Raw genomic sequence first — 13,740 nt, 5'->3', positions numbered from 1 at the left:
GGCTTAGAATACGTGCACTTTTGGCCTTTCAGCTTTTAGAAAATTAATTATCTCCAAACACACATTAACAATCATTGATACACTCATTAATTTGTCTTGAAATAAAGTATGATAGTAGGCCCAATTGCATGACATGGAATGGAAGCGTTTTAAAGTCAATTCTGTGACTTACTGGAAGCCAATGCATTTCGTTTCAGACTACTGGTAAGCTTACTTAATTTGTGCATTGACAATAAAGTATCACATGAACTAAAGATGACTAAAATCTTATGTAGAAGAAGAAACATTCACAAAAAATCCATCCATCCAAAAATGACCTTTGTTTTTGATAGCTGTTGAAAACTGCATGGAACTGACAGAGATGTTTTTGTTTATTAATAAATGAATGAATAAATAAATAAATAAATAAAAATATAACATTATGCTGATACCTTCTGCTTTTCCCAAATACAATGTAGCCTACAGGTGTAAGTGACCTTTCATCAATCCAGTTGCAATGGATGAACTGTGATGAACTGCCCTTCTTGTGATTGTTTAGAGATTTTAAAGGTTTTATAACAATACTACAACTTTTTTGGCTTTTCTACAATCTATTCACCTTTGCAGCGCCAGTAGGCTACTTTCTGTGCAGCCGCACACACACACAGGCACGCCAAACAAGCATACACAAAAGTTTTAAGAGTGGGGGGTGGAGTAAAAGATGGATACAAATTGATTAGTGTGATTTATTTTTTCGCAGAACGGATGTACAGGACTGAGCGGCGGTCATATTTTGTACCGGTATGCGGTACATCTAGTTTAAAAAGCAACTGCAGCTACATTGTGCGTCTGCCCTGATTCTGATACCATGGCGGTATTAATTAAACCGTGGTGGGCCGCCATGCTGAAATAAACGTAGAGGAAACACTGAGACCTCTTTGCACAGAGATTAATAAACTACTAAAGAGACAAAAACCTTATTTCAGACTTATTTCAGACTCTCGGTATTTATAGACCTTTAAGCTAAAGTTCTTCCACAGTTTTTAAAACCGGTTTAAAACACTGATTGTTCGTTTTATTTTCACAGGTTGACAGGCCTCAATGGACAGTGAGACAGTGATCTACATTTGGACTGGCACCGACCAGACATGGACACTGAAACTTGATTTCTCATGAATATCTTTACAAGATGCAACACACATTGTGGAACACTTTAGACACTAATAAACATGTCCACTGTTTTCTCTGGAATTGTTTTGTTTTTTGTGGTCATTTGTGGTAATGGATTTCCAAATGTATGGACAAGCTTCATTTTACTGTTTATGTGTGTAATCAGCTGATATTAGAAATTATGTATTTTAGAAATGTATATAAATTAGAAGCAAAGGTAGTATGTCAATGTTTTCTTAAGTTTAAACACGCCACTGTTGTAATATGATGTCTTCATATTACAACAGTGGCGTGTTTAAACTTAAGAAAACATTGACATACACACGTATAGCTCGTCAATTTCTTTAGTCTGATTTGGTTTTGTCAAGGGTTGGGTTAACGACGTCAATGTTTCCGGTAGTTTGCATGTAAATCATATTACAGAAATTGTAATGTCCGATTCACTGACAAATGTTGTCGGGCTGTAAGCGATAAGGTGGCAGTGCAGGATAAGAAATAGAAGAGCCGTATATAGCCTACAGGCTAGAAGTTTGCAATTTTGGAGCCTACTGCAACAAATGTTTTCTTTAAATTATAAACAGTAGGTAAGACTGCATGTTTTGTTGGCTAGCTGGGTAGTTCTGTATTTCAAGGTTTGACAGACTAGAAGTTCGCAATTCAAATTTCCACTGGAGCTCCAAGCGGATTTCTACACGCAGCCTTCAACACTATTTACAGCTCTTTGAGTCACGGTAACATGTATTTTTTGGTACATAGCTAATTTAGATACACGTGTGGGTGCTTGTGTTTCTTTAGGAATCCGCCGTCTTGGTTTGTATAGAAATTAATATTAAGTGACACGTAAGAGGTTGGAAATACATGTATTGTGTGTCACTTAATATTCATTCTATGTCACTTAATAGCTAGCCATCAAACATCGATGTTATGTATACATAACATCGATGTTTGATGGCTAGCTATTAAGTGACATAGTCTACACTAAGGTTGGAAATACGTTCCTATAAGTAACAGTAGGCTACATTGATGTTTGGTGGCTAGCTGGTAGTTCTGTATTTTCAAGGTTTGACAGGCTAGAAGTTTGCAATTTAATACTGCAACTAATGTTTTATTTGAAAAGTTCAGATGCAAAACCCTATAAATCCGTCTGACCACATTTCTTTTAAATGAGCATTTAAAATCCGGTTCCTATAGGTTTTTGCATAGAAATCGATATTTCAGACCAGGAAGAGAGTGTTATTTGGTGTGTTTTGAAGTTAAATTATTTGATTAACGTATACTATGTGAGGAGAGCATTCACTCACCATCTTTATCTCATTTTTGACGTAGGTGGCATTTAGAGGCTTTTGCATCTGAACCCTTCATTTGTTTATATTACAAAAACGGTAGGTATAGCCTATCGGTGTTTGGGTGATTGGGCGGCTTGCCGGCTAGTTCAATATTTCAAAGACACTTGCGTTCCTTCACGTTGGGTCCTTCAACAGAAAACAATAAACTCAGGTGAATTATCGAACAGCAAACAACATTCTGACCAATAAAATTCTGGAAGTGCAACGGCTAATAGACCAATCAGAATGTATTTTATTTATTTATTTTGTGACGTAATCATGCAGATCTGGTAACCCGTGCAGATCAGGTACCCACACAGGGAAGTATTGGAGTAATGTGGTCAATTCTTTTAGTTTTTGTGAGAACCCATAGCCGCTGCATTTTGTATCATCTGAAGCTGTTTGTTAGTCTTTTTAGGAAGGCCTGTGAAAAGCCCATTGCAGTTAGCCTGGCTAGCGCCACCACTTCTCAATGAGACGTGGTCTGGGAACCAAACGTTAATTTTCTCGTATTTGAAAAAAATGCCCAGATCCGTTTATTGGGTGCCACGGATGTCTATCAAATGCGTCTGTGCATAGCTCATCATCGTCTTGCTTTCCCCCCTGTTCTGTGATTGGTCCCCTATCTCAGGCAAAAATTTGCTCCATGGTCTCCAGGCTGCCTTACCAGCGTGAATCAAATCGCGCGCAAGGCAGCATGGGAACACCCAGGCTACATTGTAGTAGTTAAGTCAACCCTACTGGAGATGAATGCATGAATAAGTTTTTCTAGCTCATGTTTAGACATTGGCCCTCTAAGTTTAGCAAAAACTTGTGGTGGTAAAAAGCTGATTTAGTCATTGCTTTCATGTGGCTGTTTAAATTTAGATCATTGTCAATTATGACACCAATATTTCTAACAGTATCCTTTGCTTTAAGCCCCTTAATAAGGACAGTGGCAACCTTAAGTCTTTCCTCTTTTTTACCAAATATAATTACTTCACTTTTCTTTGTTCAACTAAAGACAATTTTGAGACATCCAGTTGTTAATCTTGTCAATACAAGGGGACCATAGTCATTATGCCAAAGAGCTAAGTAAAGTTGGGTGTCAGCGGCATAGCTATGATAGAAAATCAAATTGTTTGTGATGGTTTGTCCAAGTGGGAGCATATAGAGGTTGAATAATAGTGGCCCCAAGATCAGGGCCGTTTCAAGGAATTTGGGGGCCCCAAGCAAAATGGACATGGAGGCCCCCACCCACCCACCGCACGCAAAGCCTACAGGAACCACAGCATAGCCATACAGTTTAAATTCACCCACACTTTATATAAATAAAAAATGTTGACAGTGCAAAATTACTGCTGTTTCATATATATGCTGTGCATTAGTTTTGAACATTTGCAAAAACACCACCGTACCATAAAATCCAATGTCAGCTTCTTCCTCATGAATGGAGGATGAAGTTGATGGTGTACCTGGGAAAATAATTGAAAAAAAAATCTGAGATTACCTGTGAAGTACGTTTGACCATTTCACTGTTAGCATATTGGAAATGGTCATTAACAGCTCAGCGAGAGAAATTCACTCTACCTTCATCAGTGGAGGTATCCTTAGGAAGAGCCGGAGGGCTGAGAAATTTAAGCAAAGCACCTTGAGGGAGAAAGAAAAGATATGTTAGCATTTCCATATTTTGATATTTAGAAGGGATGCAGCTGCTTTCACAACTACCAATGCTTACTGTAAAAACATCCCAAGCTAATGTTATACATTGACCCAGGCCTACTTGTATCTTAACATAGCATTTAAGAATTCTGCTGTTTGAGAATTAGACAGATGCACCCCGTGCTTTAAAAACAGTAAACAGCTGGCGTGCATGAATACTGCTAGACATGAATGTTCCAGTCTGCTTTGATGCACGGAATTTATCGTGTGGTTTTCCTAACCCCCATTTGGTAAATAGATTATCACGGTAGATTAGTAGCCTATAGCAGAGAAGCTATGCCACCTTCATCAAAACCTATTACAGCTATAGCAATGTTATGTCATTAAATGCGATAAACAGTGATTCTGGAACAGATCTGCGTCTTCCTTATCCCGTTAATAAACATATTACAGTATGTAACCATATTCCGTCCGTTCGGGAAAAAAAGTTGCGCTAACTGTTCTAGTTTGTTACAAGCAGCATGGGCCGTCAGGCAGGTAGTTAACATAAAAAATGTTTTTGCTAGGCTAGCCTTCCTGCTGCGACATTACACCATTTGTACAAGACAAGTAGAGCTATCCAGTGTAATTTATTACTTACCACTATCTTTTTTTTTCTTGTCATCAAGAAACAGTGCTCCACCACATCTATGGATTAAGCCAAACAGTTAACTCAATGTAAGTAAGATAAACAAGGTCGTTTATTGTTCTCAGCATTGCCAGCATTGTCAAAAATGCCATTCAAAATGCCATACAAAATATGACCGCCGCCCAGTCCAGCACATTTTTTCCACAAAAATAAATCACGCTGAAAGGCCTATATGATTCTAACTGTCTCACTAAATTGCATTATCCACACTCAATTCTCACTGGTATCTGCTAGACAACAAGTACCAAAACATGATTAGTTCATAGATTTAACATGTAAAAATAATTTTATACAACCCCACCCCCATCTTGCTGTTCATAATTCTGAGAAATTCTTGAATTGTGTGCATGTGTGCGTGTACATGTTTATGTGTGTGTGTGTGTGTGTGTGTGTGTGTGTGTGTGTGCGTGCTTGTATGTTTGCCTGCGTATGTGTGTTTGTGCATGTGCATGTATGCGTACATATGTCTACTGTGTGAGTATGTGTCATACGTATGATTACTGTGAATGTATGTGTGTGCGTGTGTATCTGTTTATGCACATGTGTGCACATGGAATGGGTTAACATGACCCCTGGAGGCAAACATACGGAAAAAATTGGTCATCCTAGGCCCTATGGTTCTCAAGATATTCACAGAAAACTGTGTCTGCCCTACCCTCCTTTCGGGGGGTCCAGTACAGCGGGGGGGCTACAGATCAAAACAAAAAACGATAGTTCCATGCTATCCATGTGGGGTTACATGCCCACCAAGTTTCGTGTATCCCGGTCTTTCAGTGTCCCGGGAATCCTTGTTAGTGTACGGTCACTAAATGTACACATAAATTATTTTATTGTAAGGCCCCCCATGAACGAAAGTTCACAAAACTTGGCATGCATTCGGAGGGTGTCATAATGATCCTACACTTTCAATTTCGTGCAGTTTTGACCATGTCAGCCAGAGATATAGGGTGTGTTCGAAACGGGAGACAGCTGCCTACTGCCTCCCTCCCTACATAGAGAGCTGTCTCACTAGACATGACTTTGGATTAAATGCATCTTTTAAAAATGAGCGTAGCACTCTAGAATCTTTGGTTAACACTACGGTATGACGTTAGCAAAGGCCTGACGTTAAACTAAATTAGCTTACGTAAGCTAGCAGGCTAACTGTATAAATTAGTTTTACGGCCTGCAGATATATCAGACCAGACGCTATTAATGGTTACAACAATGGCATAATCTCTCTTTGGGTTGCTCTTGGGTGCTCCTTGTTGGTGCCCCCCACCCAATCCCAATCCTCCCCCACCTTTTTTATGCAGCCCTTGCCACTTAATCTACTAAACCCCTCTTCTACTGCACTTTTTACCCCCCCCATTAATGCACAAATAGGCTGACACCAGACATAATTTCACTGCATTTCTTACTTCCAGTAACTATATGCATGTGACAATAAACTTCCTTGTATCCTTGTATCCTTGTATCCTTGTATAATCAGATAGTAAATTGTTTATTTCTAATCTGTAATCTACAAATCTAAGCAAAATAAGGTCACACAAATGACATTTTAAACAGATTCAGCAGCCATTACCGATGTCATCCGCCATGTTTGTTTACCTTTCACAGCTGTTTCAGACGTTGCCGCAAGGGATTATGGGTAGGAGGGAGCATGAAGTGTGGATCGATGCTGCCTTCAAAAATGACCGTTATTTGGGAATTCTAAGATATCTTAAAAGGCAGCAGAATTTGTTTTTTCGGTTTCAAACTGCACTTGCTGCCTTGCTCCCCAGTTAGATATCTTAAAAAGCAGCAACTTTACCCGTTTCGAACACACCCATTGTGATGAAAACACCTAATTTTTTGCTTTTTAATTTTTAACTAGGTGGCGCTATACATGAAATAAGTGGTAATGGGATGGGTTGACATGCCCCCTTAAGACCAACATACAAAAAAAAGGTGGACCTCCTAGGCCCTACGGTTCTCCAGATATTCACAGAAAACTGTCTCCAGCCACCTACAGGCCAGTTGGTGTATAGTAACATAAATTAATTTATTGTGTGGCCCCCCATTAACGGAATTCCACAAAACTTGGCGTGCATTCAAAGGGTGTCATAATGACTCACTTCCAATTTCGTGCAGTTTTGACTATGTTAGGTCACAGATACCTGCGATTACAACACTTCATTTTTACTTTTTTGTGTTTAACTAGGTGGCGCTATACATGAAATGAGTGGTTATGGAATGGGTTGACATGGCCCCTTGAGATCAACATACAAAAAAAAAAATGGTCCTCCTAAACCTTACGGTTCTCGAGATATTCACAGAAAACTGTGTCTGCCCTACCCTCCTTCCGGGGGGTGCAGTCCAGCGGGGGGGGGGGCTACAGATCAAAACGAAAAACGATGGTTCCATGCTATCCATGTGGGGTTACATGCCCACCAAGTTTCGTCTACCCCGGTCTTTCAGTGTCCCGGGAATCCTTGACGGAAATTTGGACATGGAAAAAAATCAAAAAAAAATCTGACTAAACCTATATGACCGCCGCTTCGCTGCGCGGCGGTCATAATAATACGTCTAAAATGAAAACTGTGACAACTTATTGATAGGCTCTCTCAATATGTCTGTAATCATATGCCTCTACCACAGGCTTGCTAGTCTTTCACCAGAGAGGGTGCTCCATCATAAATCAGAAATGTAATATTGCAGCCTTCATGTCAGCTGTAAAAATATGAGAACATGGACCTACTACATCAGGATACTCTGTAAACATTTCATACATAATCAGGAAGCTACTTTGCTGTTCAGTGTGTGATGTGTTTAAAGTGGTACTACGTTTAAAGAAACATTTTTATTCTTTGTTTCAAGTGCATAAGAAAATACCACATTATGATGATGGTTATGGTTACCCTTAACAAATACAAAACAATATAATACTTAAAACAGGGATCAATCAATAGCCTAATGAAATAAACAATGAAATCGAGGGGGGAAAGCAATAATAAATAATAATGTCCATTCAATCAATAATATAATAACAACTAGATGTACCGCAGAGCGGTACAAAATATGACCGCCGCCCAGTCCAGCACATTTTTTCCACAAAAATAAATCACGCTGAAAGGCCTATATGATTCTAACTGTCTCACTAAATTGCATTATCCACACTCAATTCTCACTGGTATCTGCTAGACAACAAGTACCAAAACATGATTAGTTCATAGATTTCACATGTAAAATTCATTTTATACAACCCCACCCCATCTTGCCTGTTCATAATTCTGAGAAATTCTTGAATTGTGTGCATGTGTGCGTGTACACGTTTATGTTTATGTGTGTGGGTGTGTGTGTGTGTGTGTGTGTGTGTGTGTGTGTGTGTGTGTGTGTGTGTGTGTGTGCGTGTGCGTGCTTGTGTGTTTGCCTGACCCCATATGTGTGTTTGTGCATGTGCATGCATGCTTACATGGGTCAATGACGTGACGTCTAGATTTTCTGTCCAACAGCATTTTTTAAGTTTATAAAAGGTTTGAATGCCTGCAGACACACCATATATATGTGGGAGCACTCCCATATTTGTAACCACTTTACCTTTTGAAAAATCTTTAGGTATTTTTATTTTTTCTCTTATGTGAAGTATCAAAATATCATGTGGTGCGACTGTCCGGCCATGACTGCTGTTTGGGAAACTTCTTTAAAATTACACTGAATCTATTCAAATGTGCGTTCTGCTCTATCTAGCATTTTTTCAAAAGTGTTTTGTAGCTCTGTAGAAAATGACACAGCATTTTTTATTTTTATGTCCATCCTATTATACAAACAAACTTTGTCCGAAGATGTCAACTTAATCAAATATCATCTGGTGCAACCATCAAGAAACTGCCATTTTGAGACTTTTATTTTAAAATGAATTCAAAGATCTTAAGTTGCATTCATAAACTAGTGTGCCAGGCACCCATTGGGGCAGCAAACAAGTTTGTAATTATCTCTTATATTTGGAAAAACATAGCTTAAATAACAGCTGGCAAGAAGTTGCCAAATTTGGACATCATGTGGTATGACCTCAACAATACAATGAATATTAATTTATTTGTTCAAATTTATTTTTTGATTAGAAATGAAATAGTGACCTTTTAGAGGAATCAAGTTTGTTATGAGTAGGTGGTCAATTTTGTGCCTGTAAATTTGATCTCAAGTTGAAAATGTCATGTGGTGCGACTATTACAAAATGCTTTTTTGTGTGGTTTTACATTTAATTTAGGATTTATATGCCTATGCAATTTATTTTAGTGTTATATGTGTAACCCCTTTTTAACGAGTGCTAGTCACTCAGCACAGTAAAGCTTAACTTAGTTACACTAAATAATGGCGTGACAGGATCCTGAATTCTCAGTGGTGGAATAGTGAATTGGCTGAGATTCCTGATACCATAAATATAAATGTATAGCTGTGTAGTAGGATTATAAATGGTAAATATGAATATGAATAATTATAAATACAAATTTAGTAGCGCGGTGCCTTCACTGTAAAAATACTACGCTTACCTTAGGCTAGTGTATTATGCACTTCTACAGAATGTAAATAACAATGTGAAAATAATAATCAGACTAGTGAATGTAGTTAAATGATTTGCCAATACACCCTGGATATAAAGAAATATAATAATTAAATATTTATTTGATAATAGCCACGTCGTGGACGTGACAACCCAAAAGCTGACAAATGTCAGGGAGCGAACAATTCACTCAAGGGTAAAGTTACGATAAAACCGAACGTTAAGGAATGGTAATGTTAAAGATTAACATATAATGCTATGTTAGCTTAAGCTAAACAGACACCAGTGTGGAAAGAAACAAACAATCAGCGATACATTACAAACAACATACCATATAATCACAAGAATAATCACATTAATATAGTATTGACCCCATACTTATTAAAATAAAGATAGCCCCAACCCCCCTTTTCGCTGGCCGTTGGAGCTCGGTGGTGCACAAGTGGCAGCTCTATGAGCTGCAGGCAGGACAGCAACCGCTGAACGGCCCTCCAACTTGCCGGTGATCCAAACGAGAGCGAGGGAACGTGTGTGTGTGTCAGTGTAAGTGTGGGTTCAAGTTACTCACGATCCACCGTCCCTACCTGGCGAATCAGCTCGCAGCCGACCCTGGGGTTGATTACTGCTCAGTCGTCCTCAAAGCTAGCCGTTAGCAGTCGCAGCCAGTGGTGGCTCTCTGGTGGGCCCAGCACCAGAGAACAGAATGCGCCCCTGCAGCGTTGGCTAGCGGCAGTGAGATGCGACCTCAAACAAGGATCCTCGACGTCAGCAGTGTAGCGGCAGGAGATGTCCGTGATGGTTGTCGACCTCCGGTGGGCCCAGCACCGGAGGAAGAAAACGAGTCCCGACAAGTATCAGGCCAGTCCCTGAGGTGAATTAGCTAAGGCGGCAGCAGCTATCTGCCCCCTAGCTAGCCGTCTGCCTTAGCTTGCCAACAGCCCAAAAAACGCGAGCTTCTAAATGTCAACACTGCCTCAACACAGCAGTGGACAGAATAACAGTGAACCTGAGACCTCCGACAAAACGTGATATACAGATACAGATCGCAGTGGGCATAGCACTACACACCAGAATGGCATTGATGGAGTAGCCTATCAAAAACGGGACTTCGCTCCTCTGAACTCTGACTGGGACTGCACTCTCAGCTCCTCTCCTGAGGCGTTCGAATGTTCAGAGAGCTCACCATTTCGCGGGCATTAAACATTTAATAAATTATCATTGGACGATATAAAATTCAAATAAAAACACAGAGAACAAACAAATCTGATTGGTCTGTACCGAATTCCATATCAACATATTGCAAAAACATAAATCATTATGGTCATTGTAGTAACAACAATTAAACAGTGTGGTGATAACCACTATAAACATATTTTACAGGTGCTTACATATGGAATACATTTTTATACATTCAGAGTACATTTTCCAAGATTTCAGAAAAAAACGTTTACATTTACTCTTAGTACATTATAATGACAAAAATGTAAATAAAAATCATTTTACATGTAAGGTTACTTTGGTAAATGTACATTTATTAATCATTTATCCCTCCCACTGTGTTCTGTTCAGCAAGAAAGATATATTTCACTTATTATCAACATCATAAAAATAGGCTATCACTATGTATGTGGCGGTGAGGGGCGTTAACACTGTAATATAGGATTTTATTACCATTATTTTTGTTTTGTTTCACATTATTTTATTGTTTTTTATTTGTTATATTATTAGTGATGATTGGGCAACATCATCAAGTTTGTTTGCTCTGAAAACTTCCCCATTTCATTTCTGTATCACTTTCTCTCTCTCTCTCACTCTCTCACACACACTCACACACACACACACACACATTGTGTATGTGTGTGTGTGCAAACTCTCTCTCTCTCACACACACACACACATACACACAGACACACACTCACTCTCTCTCTCTATCTCTATCTGTTAAACACTAGGCCTATTACTCTCTTCATCGCTGTATCTATCACAATATATCTATCACGCTAACTATCCCACTAACACTATCAATCACAGATCACTATCTATCGCACAATCATGCTATCTATCACACTATCAATCTATCACACTACCTATCTATAATACTATCTATCTTTCTTTATCCATCATCTGTCTGTATTCTAGCCTCCAGTTAGCCTAACTTCTATGTCTCACTCTTTTACTCAAACAAGCTTTCATTCTGCCATTGTTAGTCTGTCTGTCTGTCTGTCTATCTTTTAATTTCTTTATCTTTTATTATCTCTTCCTTTCCATCCAACCATGCACTTTTTTCTATCTTAATATCTTCTCCTGCCCCATCTCTTAAAATCATCTGCTAAATCCCATTCACTTTACGTCCTGAATTTCTTCTGTTTATCCCCTCGATCACTCACACACTTTTACCTCCTTTTCTCCCTTAAGCTGTCTACACTTATTTGTTTCTTTCTATGTGTGTTTGTTTTCATCACCTTCTATATTTCAAATGCCCTCACAAAGCTTATCTTTTTATACCTTTACCAATATATGGACATGTTCAACATCATTAGCAACTTTTTTTTTACTTGTGTAAAACTTTTATTTTTTATTTAATTGTTGTTGGGTTTTTTTGCTTTGCAAGCACTATATTACCCTCATGAAATGAAAATATAACAGTTTATTAATCTCTCTACTTATATTTTTAACAATATGAGATCCTTGAGTCATTTGGTGCGACCACTCATCATGTTGTGCAACCAATAATAGCAATAACTGTGTTAAATTCAAAATGAAAAATAACATTTCTGTGGTTAAATTATTAATCAGTCATATAGTATGTTTAAGTCAATGCAATTTTATTTATTTTTTTATTTTATAAAACTTACAGGAAAAATAAGGGTTCTAAAGATGTTATCATGTTTGTCAATTGCTCTATGCTCACAGAATAATCGTGAGTCAGAGAAGGCCTATGCCTACTGAGATAAGAGTTTGTCTTACAAGTAAAAGTCCTAGCGCAACTTGGATACCCACAGCATCTACGCAGAGGGTCACAGGTAAATAGTCATAATAATGCTGACAACAATTACACAACTTTTAACATGAATATCTTAAGAATATTAAGAATAAAGATTTTAATATCGGTTAGTCATGGGCGGATTGTGAACTTTCGGGCCCCTAGGCCCAGATGTATTAAGGGCCCCCCACTTATTGTCGTATATGTGGGAGGGGGGGTTTGGGGGTCCTCCCCCAGAAATTTTTACATTTTTTTGATGTGATTTCCTGTATTCTGGTGCATTTTGGGGATGGCCAAGACTAAATTTAATCAGATTCTAGCCTTCATCCTGATTTGTTGATATTGAGGCAATGATTCCATGCAAAGGCAAAGGCTTAGGCTTCAGGGCCCCCTGACCCCTTGGGCCCCTAGGCCTGGGCCCGGTAGGCCCGTGCAGTAATCCATCCCTGTGGTTAGTATAAAGTTCCTTATTGGACAATGGGTTTGGACAGATCTCTTTATCATTTAACTCTAGAAAGATAAAACTTGTTAACATTTCTGTAGGTCATAGCCTACCACAGCTATACGATCTTCAATAACATTACAAATGTTAATCACTAAGGAGGCACAATATTTTACCCAAATAAGTATAATTAACTAAAAACTTACGTATAGGTTTGATCGCTCTGCTTAAAGGAAATTTGCCCATGAAAGTGCGTCCTTAGTGAAGCCCGTCTCTGCGTGAGCTTTTTAATGACTAAGAGGCGGTTGAGGGAGATTCATGGTCATGGAGGGTCTAGAGACATCTGACTACATTTCGTACCTACAACGAGCATCGGAGTCTCCTCCCTGCCAGTTATCCTTAGCCTATCTGCGTTGGGGTCATCTGCAGGACGAGAACCATCATGTCTTGTTTGTGTTCACTAGTGTTTTCAGGTTTTACGGAATTTTAGAGCATCTGATATTGAATGTAAGATCATATCTCTATTAGTAAATGGGATACTTAAATGCATCTAGCAATTAACTGACGTTGTTAACCACGGTAGGCCTCTGCAGGCATCCCAACACCCTTACAATGATATAACGTTATCTTCCACTGGGATATATCCTGTTTTGTAGTGTCCTCACACTGTCTCTTAATTACAACACTACTGGTCCATTGAACAGTCAAGTGAAATGTCTATTTATTATTTTAACATTGTATACTAATGCACATCTAAATCTTGTAATGGAATAAGTAATGGTTGGGTTAGCAGTAAAACTGAATAGCCCCTCGGGGACTAATAATAATAAAAGTTATCTGAATCTGAACCTGAATCAATACACAATCGGTTAAATATACCCAGAAGTTACCTTAGCCAAAGCAACACGTGTCTAAGAACCTACCAGCAACTGGACACTTTGGATAAGTTATCATTATCTTTGGATAACGCGTGTTTGCATCTTCTTTTAC

At 38.7% G+C, this 13,740-nt stretch overlaps 2 long non-coding RNA genes across 2 annotated transcripts; one reads left to right on the top strand and one right to left on the bottom strand.

Annotated features, from left to right (window-relative positions):
* Nucleotides 1–2: 2 nt before the first annotated feature.
* On the top strand, nucleotides 3–1,230 carry LOC121679663. Its single transcript, XR_006021380.1, has 2 exons — nucleotides 3–204; nucleotides 1,067–1,230. It is a non-coding gene; the product is annotated as an uncharacterized LOC121679663 (long non-coding RNA).
* Nucleotides 1,231–4,080: 2,850 nt separating this feature from the next.
* On the bottom strand, nucleotides 4,081–10,575 carry LOC121679655. Its single transcript, XR_006021372.1, has 3 exons — nucleotides 9,894–10,575; nucleotides 4,756–4,802; nucleotides 4,081–4,103 (listed from the first exon to the last, which is right to left on the bottom strand). It is a non-coding gene; the product is annotated as an uncharacterized LOC121679655 (long non-coding RNA).
* Between the last annotated feature and the right edge of the window lie 3,165 nt (nucleotides 10,576–13,740).

Source organism: Alosa sapidissima, chromosome 13 (assembly GCF_018492685.1).
Source record: "Alosa sapidissima isolate fAloSap1 chromosome 13, fAloSap1.pri, whole genome shotgun sequence".
In the NCBI taxonomy this organism is placed as follows: Eukaryota; Metazoa; Chordata; class Actinopteri; order Clupeiformes; family Clupeidae; genus Alosa; species Alosa sapidissima.
The sequence above is the reverse complement of the archived record's forward strand: the minus strand, read 5'-3'. Positions and strand labels throughout refer to the sequence as shown.